Source organism: Elephantulus edwardii, unplaced genomic scaffold (genome assembly GCF_000299155.1).
Source record: "Elephantulus edwardii isolate Elephantulus edwardi_28Jun2011 unplaced genomic scaffold, EleEdw1.0 scaffold00088, whole genome shotgun sequence".
Lineage (NCBI taxonomy): Eukaryota > Metazoa > Chordata > Mammalia > Macroscelidea > Macroscelididae > Elephantulus > Elephantulus edwardii.
Genome location: NW_006399838.1, coordinates 13,051,321 through 13,061,167, shown reverse-complemented (window position 1 = coordinate 13,061,167; position 9,847 = coordinate 13,051,321).

The following is a 9,847-nucleotide window of genomic DNA, read 5'->3' as shown; positions in this document are numbered from 1 at the left end:
CTTCTCTGTATACTCATTCTTCAAATTTCTCTTCTGTTTAAATTATCACTAAGCCATTGACATAAAAAGGTGTCACAAATTCCAGAAAATATGACTTAACAGGATGAGCTGTTCATAGACATCACAAGCTATTCTACTGAAAATAGTTTCAGACATATACTTTATTTTATGCCCAAACTATTAACATTGTGGTGTATATGAATGTACTCCAGGATACCAAAAAAAGTCATAAAAAGTCTCCAAGAGAGAATGTGTATTTCTCCACTAATTTTTTTGGGAAATCACATGAGATTACACAGAGGAAAGACTGATACAAAATGGTAATGCCACTTTTAAGTTTACAGTATTTAGTAGCTATGTTATTCTATTTTGTTTTTATAATTGCACTGAATGCTGTTGGAAAAGTTCTTACAAGTTTATTTTTAACAGGAGAACTAAGACTTAAAATCTTCTGTCTGCCATACATTGATTCTGGTATTTTGATAAAATCATACTGATAAAATATCATACTCATAAAATGATATTTTGGTAGTAAGGTTTTTTTTTATACTAATGTAATTGTTTCTTCTGTGCTTTAAATGAGTAAGAAATGCATTTACTTATTTATTTATATGGGATTCTTAGAACCAGGGCCTGATTATCTCATTATTTTTTCCACACATGAGGTTAGAAGTTAATAATGTTATAAAATTTGACCATTGCTCAATTAGCCCCAGGATTTCATTGGTTGAGAGTTAATATTTCTCAATTTAACCTCCAACACATGACAATTATAAGTTCAGATTACTCAGACACTTTTAGCATACATGCTTCATCTCATGAAAGATTGATCATACTTCTCAGTTTTCTAAATACAATAGAAAAGACACACAAAATAACTATAGGGGGAAAATGATTACTTTGAAAGATTAAAATGTACTGTCTAACACAGAGCTTGGTGGCCAAGATTGGTGAGTATTAGGGTGGAAAGATGATTTGTTAAGGGCGGTGAGGGGAGGGGGTAAACCTCCTAGTTAAAAAAGCCTTTTGGTCGGCAGCAGAAGGCTAGAATCCATTTTGAAAGCCATCTACAGAAGCTGGGTTCTACAGAAACTCAGAGGGTCACTTTAAGTCATCTACAACTTGATGGCACCTAACAACAATAACAACGGCAACACAGAGAGAGCTCTGTTGGCCTAGTGGACAGAAAGTTATGCTACCAAGCCCAAGGTGGGTGATTTTAATCTGTGGCCCTCAGGTGTCCTTTTAATTGTTTTTGGTCAAACGTTCTTCTAAGTGGTATAGCACTGGTCTGTCCATTTGCTGTACAGAGGTAACTGGTGGTTGCTGAGATGCTAAACACTGTGACACTGATGTGTCAAATGCGATAATGGTTACCCTTGGTGGACAGTGTTTGGTGGAGCTCCCTGATTAAAACAAGCTTGGAAGAAAGGCTTGCCTCCGGAAACTCTGTGAACAGTGCTCAGGTCTTTCATTCATAGGGTCACTATGAGTCATCTACGACTTGATGACACTTAACAACAACTGTCTAGCATGTCCATAGGGAACTGCACTACTAATCTCAAAGGGATATTCCTGTGGTGTTTTGAATCTACTGGTGATTCTGAAGAAAAAATGATAGTTTTCTCTGAGTTTACACTCTCTGAAAACCAACTGAGTTTGTTCCAGCTCAAGGAAATGAGAGCGTTTGAGTTTGTCTAACAAAAGTCCCTATTAAAGTTACAAAAAAAGAAAGCAAACAAACAAAACCTCAAATCGGAGAAAGACATTCATAAAAAACACAAATAAATATGATCATAAAATAAAAACAACAACGTCTAGAAAATAAGTACACATATTTTAACAGGAAAAAATAGTTAAAGGTTCTGAATAAAGTATTTCTAGAAATTAAACAGCACCTTACTGGCCATTAAATGCATTGTTGCTGTTTGCTTTTGAGTCTGAACTGACTCACAGCTGATGCACCAACAGGTCTCTGGAGACAGAAAATAGCAGAAGAGGAAGAAAATTCTAGTGCTGAGCGTCCTAGAAATTAGAACGTCACACTTTGGGATTGCAGCACGATTTATTATCAGTATGCTCCTGAATCCCGTGCAAAAACATTCTAATGGTAACTAATAACATCCATGAAGAATTCAAAAGGTTATTACAAAAAGAGAGAAGGAAGAAAAGACCAAGATGGCTGTCAGAAAAGGCTCTGAATATTGCACTAGAGTGCAGAGAAGCCAAAGCAAAGGGACCATATCAAGTAGTTGAGATGAACAGAAGATTTCAAAGGGCAGCTCATAAAGAAAAGCAAAATATTATAACTAAATGTGCAAAGAGCTAGAGTCCAGAAACCAAAAGGAACAAACTCATTAGGCATTTTTCAAAGCTGAAAGAACTGAAAAACAAATTCAAGCCTTAAATTGCAATACTTAAAGAGACTATGAGCAGAATATTGAATGATTCAGGAAGCATTACAAGAAAATGGAAGGAGTAGGTACGCAGAGTCACTGTATAGAAAAGAAATGCCTGACAAGGAAGACTTTCATATATGATCAAGAGGCAAATGTTGATGAAGGAGGAAGTTCGAGCTGCTCTGCAGTAATTGGCAAAAAACAAGGGCACAGGAATTGATGGAATACCAACTGACCTGTTTCAACAAACAGAAGCAGCCCTGGATGTGCTCACCAGGTTGTGCCAAGAAAACTGGAGGAGAGTTAACTGGCCAACGGATTGGAAGAGAAAGATAATTATTTCCATTCCAAAAAGATGATCCAACAGATGGTGGAGATTATTAAACAGTATTACGCACAAGCAAAATTCTGCTGAATAGTATCCAAAAACTATTGTTAATGGTATTTGACAGAGTACTGCCAGAAACGCAAGCTGTATTTAGAAGAAGAGTTGGCACTAGGAACATCATTGCCAAAGACAGATGTATCTGGGCTAAAAGCTGAGAATACTAGAGGAATTTCTATTTCTGTTTCGTAACTATCCAAAGGCATTTGACTTTGTGGATCACAACAAACTGTGGCTGACACTGAGAATAATGGGAATCCCAGGACACTTGTTTGTGCTTTTGTGAAATCTCTACTTAGACCTTCATTACCACAGGTTCTTGCTCATACATTGTTTCAAGAAATACTTCTGTGTCTGCAAATTCCTTTTGATATTATGTCTCTGGATACTCTTTGCATCTTCTTTTAATGCTTCCTAGATGAGTTCATATTCTACCCAAATCATCCTTAAGTATTGCAACTTGAGGCTTGAATTTGATCTTAAGTTCCTTGAACTTAAGAAATGCTGAGCGAGTTTTGGCTCCTTTGATTTTCTGACTCCAGCTCTTTGCACATGTCATTGTGATACTTTGTCTTCTTGCACTGTGAGAGAAAAGTGAGGTAGGGTCAGGACAGAGAGCATTCAGAATTACTGTCTTTAGGGTCGTTATGTGTAGCAATTGACTTGACAGCACATAACAACAATATATAATTGTACTGAGTCATATACCTAAGACTTTGTGTTCACAAATATAATTTAATTGATAAATCAGTGTATTATACTGTAAAGTACACTGGATCACTTAAAAGAAAATCCTTTATCTATGCATTACTATCTCCATTGGTCACTTCTGAAATAATATATCTGTATTAGAAAGATTATCAATCTACATTGTGGAAATTTCACAACCTTGCTCACTGAAAGTGAGGAGGATTTGAAGTGCTTCCTATAGACTTCATCTCAATGTTAAGAAAACTCTAATTATCACCACTGTATCAATAGGCAACATCATGAAAGATGGAGAAAAGTTTGGAACTGTCACAAACTTCCTTCTCCTTAGATCCACAATCAACATTCTTGGTACCAGCAGTTGGGAGATCAGAATACGTATTGCCCTGAGAAAGTGTGCAGTCAGGGGACTCTCCGAATCATTGGGGAGCAATGAAATCAGTTTTAGGACTAAGGTGTACTTGATTTAAACCATGATCTTTTCAATCCTTTTCTGTCCATCTTAGAACTGGGCAATGAATAAGAATGACAGAAGAATGGATACCTTTGAATTGTAGTGTTGGTGAAGAGTACTGACTATCCCATGGACTGTAAAAAAAATGTTATGTTTTGGAGAAGTTGTAGGCAGAGTTCTCCTTGGAGGTAAGGTATTCCTTAGAGAGGAACAGAATGGTTGGAAAAGTGGAGTAAAGTGAAAGAAAAACACTCAACCAGATGGACTGGTGATGGAGAGGTCCATGGCAATATACTGATAGAGCATCTTTTTCTTATAGCCCAGCATATTGGTTTATTTGCTTATCCTACATTTTGAGTAAGTGTAGAGAAATGATAGAAACTTGAATTGTACTTTTTCTTAATTTAAACCATCCTCAATGAGCTGCCTCTGAAAACTCACTGAGGGTCAGCTATAGGTCTGTTTTGAATTGACAGTACGACAAATTGCAACAGTATTCTCTAATGCTGTTCAAACAAATATGTATTCATTTATGTACAGCTTCCAAGTAAGCATAATTAAGTATTTTGGATTGATCATTCTTTTCCAAGTAACCGATAATTATGATTTACACATTTGAGTGCCTTTGCATAGCCAATAAAACAGAAGTGAATGTATTGTGTGTATTTTCTGCCAATAAAACACGAATGAGAGTATTTTGAGTATTCTCTGCTTCAAAGAAGATCCGTTTGTGTTTAGCAATGATGTATATTTTTCCATGGCCTCTTCAGAATCTAACTTGATTTACTGGCAGTTTTTGTTTGTTTTAAATTCATTTCAGCAAGATTTGTACTTATATGCAATGTTAATGATATAATATTTATCATTATCATTTATTTATACTTACTAATGATTATTGAAAACATCTTTAGCATTTATTTGTTGTTGCTGAGGTTAGGAATCAAGGCGTAGGTTCTAATCTGGTGTCATCGTCATAATAATTCCTTTTTTTTGAGATCACTGTTACAGTCACTGTGTTAATTCTTTTTAAGGGTCCTGTCTTTTATTTTTTCCACTTTCCTTCTTCAAGGACTATTGCTTACCTATTGTGCAAAGAGCATCAAATTAAGTGTCATTATCCTCACTTCTAAAGAATATTTTGGATGGTATCTTTCAATAGATATTGATTTGTTCTGAAAGCTTATGATGCAGTCTGTATCCTTTGCTAGACCAAAGTTAAAGAGCTTTGGTGGTGTAGCTTGGAGATAGTTGTACTGCTAATGTGCCATGAGCGGTTTAAATCTACAAACCGCCCCAGGAATTAAAGATGGGTGGTGTCCAGCCATCCATTACAATATATATTCTCAGAAACTTGATGAAGGGTTGCTGTGAGTGGAAACCAAACCAACAGCACTCACCTTGAGTGCCATAATTCAAAATGCCTCATTTCTTCTCTAATTATGTTATTCATTGTTTAACATGCAAATAAGATTAATAAACAGGTCAGACTCAATACTATGCAGTCCTTAGCGTGACATCAGTGCTTTTTAACACTTTAAAGAGGTCTTTTCTTTCAATTTTGACTGACTAGGGATGATAGAAAGAGAATTGATGCCTTTGAGCTGTAGTGCTGGAGAAGAGTACTGAATATCCCATGAACTGCTAGGAGAACAAACAGGTTTGTCCTGGAGCAGGTGAAGCTGGACTGCTCTTTGGAGTCAAGGCTTCTGAAGCTTCATCTGACATACTTTGGACATGTTGCAAGGAGGGACCGGTCCTTGGAGAGAGACATCATGTTTGGGAGAGTAGAGGGACGGCTCAGGAGGGGAAGACCCTAGATGAGATGGATCGATTCAGTGATTGGGGCAGTGGGAGTAGATGTGTCGGAGCTAATGAGGTTGGCACAGGATAGAGCAGGATTTAGGGTGTCTTATACATAGGGTCGCTATGAGTCTTGCAAGCAATTCGAGGGCACATAACAACAACAATTCATTGTTAAATGTCTCCACAGCCACATTCAGGAATGTTGATTGTTGAGCGAGTGAAAGGAAATCTTTCACAACCTCAATTACTGTTGTTGTTTATTTCTATCATAAAGTCAGAACTGACTCATAGTTGACCTTCTGGGACAGTTAATTACAAGGGAGAAGATTGCCCATCCTTCTCCCATGGAACAGCTGGTGGCCCCGAACTGCATGCCGTCAGGATTGCAGCACAGCTTCCTGCCACTAGGCCACCAAAGCCAAAGTCTCAATATTCTTCAATTATTGGATACGGTCTTTTGGCCTAGCGGTGACAGTTATTGTTTTCTTTATGTTGACATGTAACTCGTATTGAAAACTGTAGTCTCTGATCTTCATCAATAAGTGCTTCAACTCCTCTTCACCTTCAGCAAGCAAGGTGGTGTCCTCTGATTATCACGGGTTATTAACAATTATATGGATGTGTCCTATATACATACCATTTTAATATATATATGAAGGAGATCATCTGGGAGGCAGGCTCTATGAAGAGAAATGTGGCATCAGGATTGGAGGTAAACTCATCAACAACCTGTGTTATGCAGATGACACGACCCTGGTTGCTGAAACTGTGGAGGTCTTGAAGTGCTTGCTACAGAAGGTCAAGGACTGCAGCCTTAAATGTGGATTAAAGCTCAACATCAAGAAAACAAAGATTCTCACTACTGGGCCGATTGGCAGCATCATGATAGATGGTGAACAGATTGAGATTATAAACAGCTTCAGTTTGGCTGGCTCCACAATCAACACTTTTAGTACCAGCAGCCAGGAAATAAAAGGACGAGTTGCATTGGGACAGTCAGCTATCAGAGACCTCTCCAAAGTACTCAAAAGCAATGATGTTAGTCTGGAGACCAAGGTGCACCTGATCCAGGCTATGACCTTTGCAATTACTTGCTTGTATGCATCAGGACGCTGGACAATGACTAAGGATGAAAGAAGAAGAATTAATGCCTTTGAGCTGTGGTGCTGGAAAGGAGTATTGAATTTACCATGGACTGCTAGGAGAACAAACAAGTTTGACCTTGCGAGGGTGCTTCTTGGAGGCAAGGATTCTAAAACTTTGTCTGACATACTTTGGACATGTTGCAAGGAGGGACCAGTCCTTGGAGAAGGACATCATGCTTGGGAGGGTGGAGGGACCGCACAGGAGAGGAAGACCCTCGATGAAATTAATTAATTCAGTGACTGGGGTAATGGAGGTAGGTGTGTTGGAGACAAGCTTGGCACAGGATAGAGCAGGGTTTAGGGATCACAGGGTCGCTATGAGTCATAGTTGACTCAGTGACAGATAATAAAAACAACAACCACCGCATTCAAGAGTGAGTGCCAGAGTCACTTTATACACACACTGAGGCTGTTTTTCTAACCACTGCTCCTTCTTTTTTTATCAACTTTTGGATTACAATTCCTGGAAATTACCAGAGCTTCTTGATTGCATGCTTCCTCCATTTTAGATTGAAAAAGTTAGCATTGGAAATACCAGCAGTACAGATTCCAGGATTACAGCAACATTCATGACGCAATAATAAGAAAAGATGATCGATGCTTATTTAGAGAAATTAAATATTCATTTTTATGCTTTAAGTCAACAAGTTGATGTTGAGTTGATTCTGATGCATTGCACCTCTATGAGGAGAACTGGACTCCATCGGATTTTCCTTGGGTGACTTTTTTAGAAACTGATATCCAGGCCCTTCTTCAGAGGCCCCTCTGAATAGAATGGAATTTTCATTTTTGATACTAGCAACTTAATAGTGAATCTTATATGTTTAGCTAGACTTAGAACATACTTTGTTTCTTATTTCATGTAAATATTGTATGTTTCTACTTTGATTAAATTTTTCTCTTAAAATATCTGTGCATCACACTTTTCCATTTTGAGATGAAGTAGCAAACTAAGATCATTTTTTTTTTTAAATAATCCTCTATACTTAACTTATTGAAAGTTTGTCAGGTCCTTATTTGCTACTTCCATTTGATTTTACACTTTTTTCAATGTATAGAGATAGAAGTTTGTCTGCAAATCTCCTTTTTGCTTCATTGATTTATATATTTTTCCCATATATCATGCTATTTTAATACCTAAATATGAAAAAAATTCTTTATTATTTTCTGTTAAAAATCAATATGTATATTTATTGGCACTGGATTTAGAAGATAAACTAATATTACAGGGCATATACTGGAAAAAGGATTGATAAGTCAATTACCAAAATGGGCAAAAGATAAGAAATTATTCCTCACAAAGAAATTCAAGTGGCGAACAAACACATAGGAAATGTTCAAAATTGCTAGCAATAAGAGAGATGCAAATCAAAGCAATAGCTCACCAGAGTAGTAGCAGCAAAGTTCAACTGTACAGCAAGTGATAAATGTTGGAGAGGATGTGGAGAGGTTGAAAGTGGAACAGCATGCATTGCTGCCAGTATTGGAAAGTGGTACAACCATTATTGAAGGTAGTCGCCGTATCCCCAAAAAGGGGAGTATAGAAATCCCATCTGACCCGGCTTTTCCACTGCTGAGAATACAGTTCAAGGAAATCCGAGCTGGGACACAGACAGAGATATGAACACCTATGTTCACAGCAGTATCATTCACAATAGCTAAAAGTGGGAATAACCCAAATTTTCCTCTACAAACCAACAGGTAGAGAAACTGTTGTCTATTTGCACAATGGCATGCTATGTGGAACTAAAGAACAATGGCCTCTTCATAAAATATAACCCAACATGAGAGTCTAGAGAGCTAATGCCAATGCTAGATTGCGTAAAATAACTCAGTTAGAAAAGGACAAATACTGCCTAAGACCACTATTGTGAATAAAAGAAGACAGCTGAGGAAGAGACATACAAATATTCAAAACAAGAGGAGTAAATGTAAGTGGAAGAGCTGGAAAAAGTGATGGGGGAAATTCACAGTATAGCGCAAGTTAGTGGGCAGATGGAGAGTGAAGGCATAGATAAACAGTAATCAAATAAAACAGAATTCATGCCAATTAATATATAAAAAGTAACGTATATTTATGAAATAGAAAATTTATGAACGGCTGTATGTAAGCCTATAACAAAAACTGTTTAAAATTTTTTTTTAATCTTGAGGATTTCCTTTCTCAGGAGGCACATAAGCACACAAGTATATTTAAGCATTTGACTTTAATCTCTTGTTTTTCCATCCTCAATGTGTCACTCTCATTCTCGTAACTGTGGAATGGGGCCATTCATCTGCCGTGAAAATGGAGAAAGAGGAAGCAATTCATCTTCCTCTTTGCCAGGTTGTGGGTTTTTAAAATTCATCTAGAAAAATCTTTTTAAGGTTTGTTGTTTACAGCTCATTGGTCAAGAAGCTATCACAGCCCATACAGAACTCTAAAGGAGACTAATCGATAAATGTTTTACCTAATTAACCTGCATGCTGAGTGAATGATTTGAGAAGTTGAACTATTTGAAGAAGAACATAGCATTAATCTTGGAGGAAGAGTCATCAGCAACTTGCAATATGTAGATGACACAATCTTGCTTTCAGAATGTGAAGAAGACTTGAAGCATTTACTGAAGGATGCAACACTAGACCAATAAACATGATCATTGGAGAGAAAAAATAATAATTGTCAATGATTTCATTTTGCTTGAATGCACAATTAACACCTATGGTCGCAGTCTTCAAGAAATCAGAAGAGGTGTTGTGTTAGGAAAATCTGCTGTTAAGGACCTCTCCAAAGTATTAAAATACAAAGATATCTATTTATAGACTAGGATTTGACAGATTCAAGCTATTTTATGTTAAATAATTTTATATGCCCTTGGAAGTTGAGCAATAATTAAGGAAGACAGAAGAATAGATATGTTTGAATTGTGATGTTGGAAAAGAATTCTGAATATATCCCAGCAAAGTATCAAAC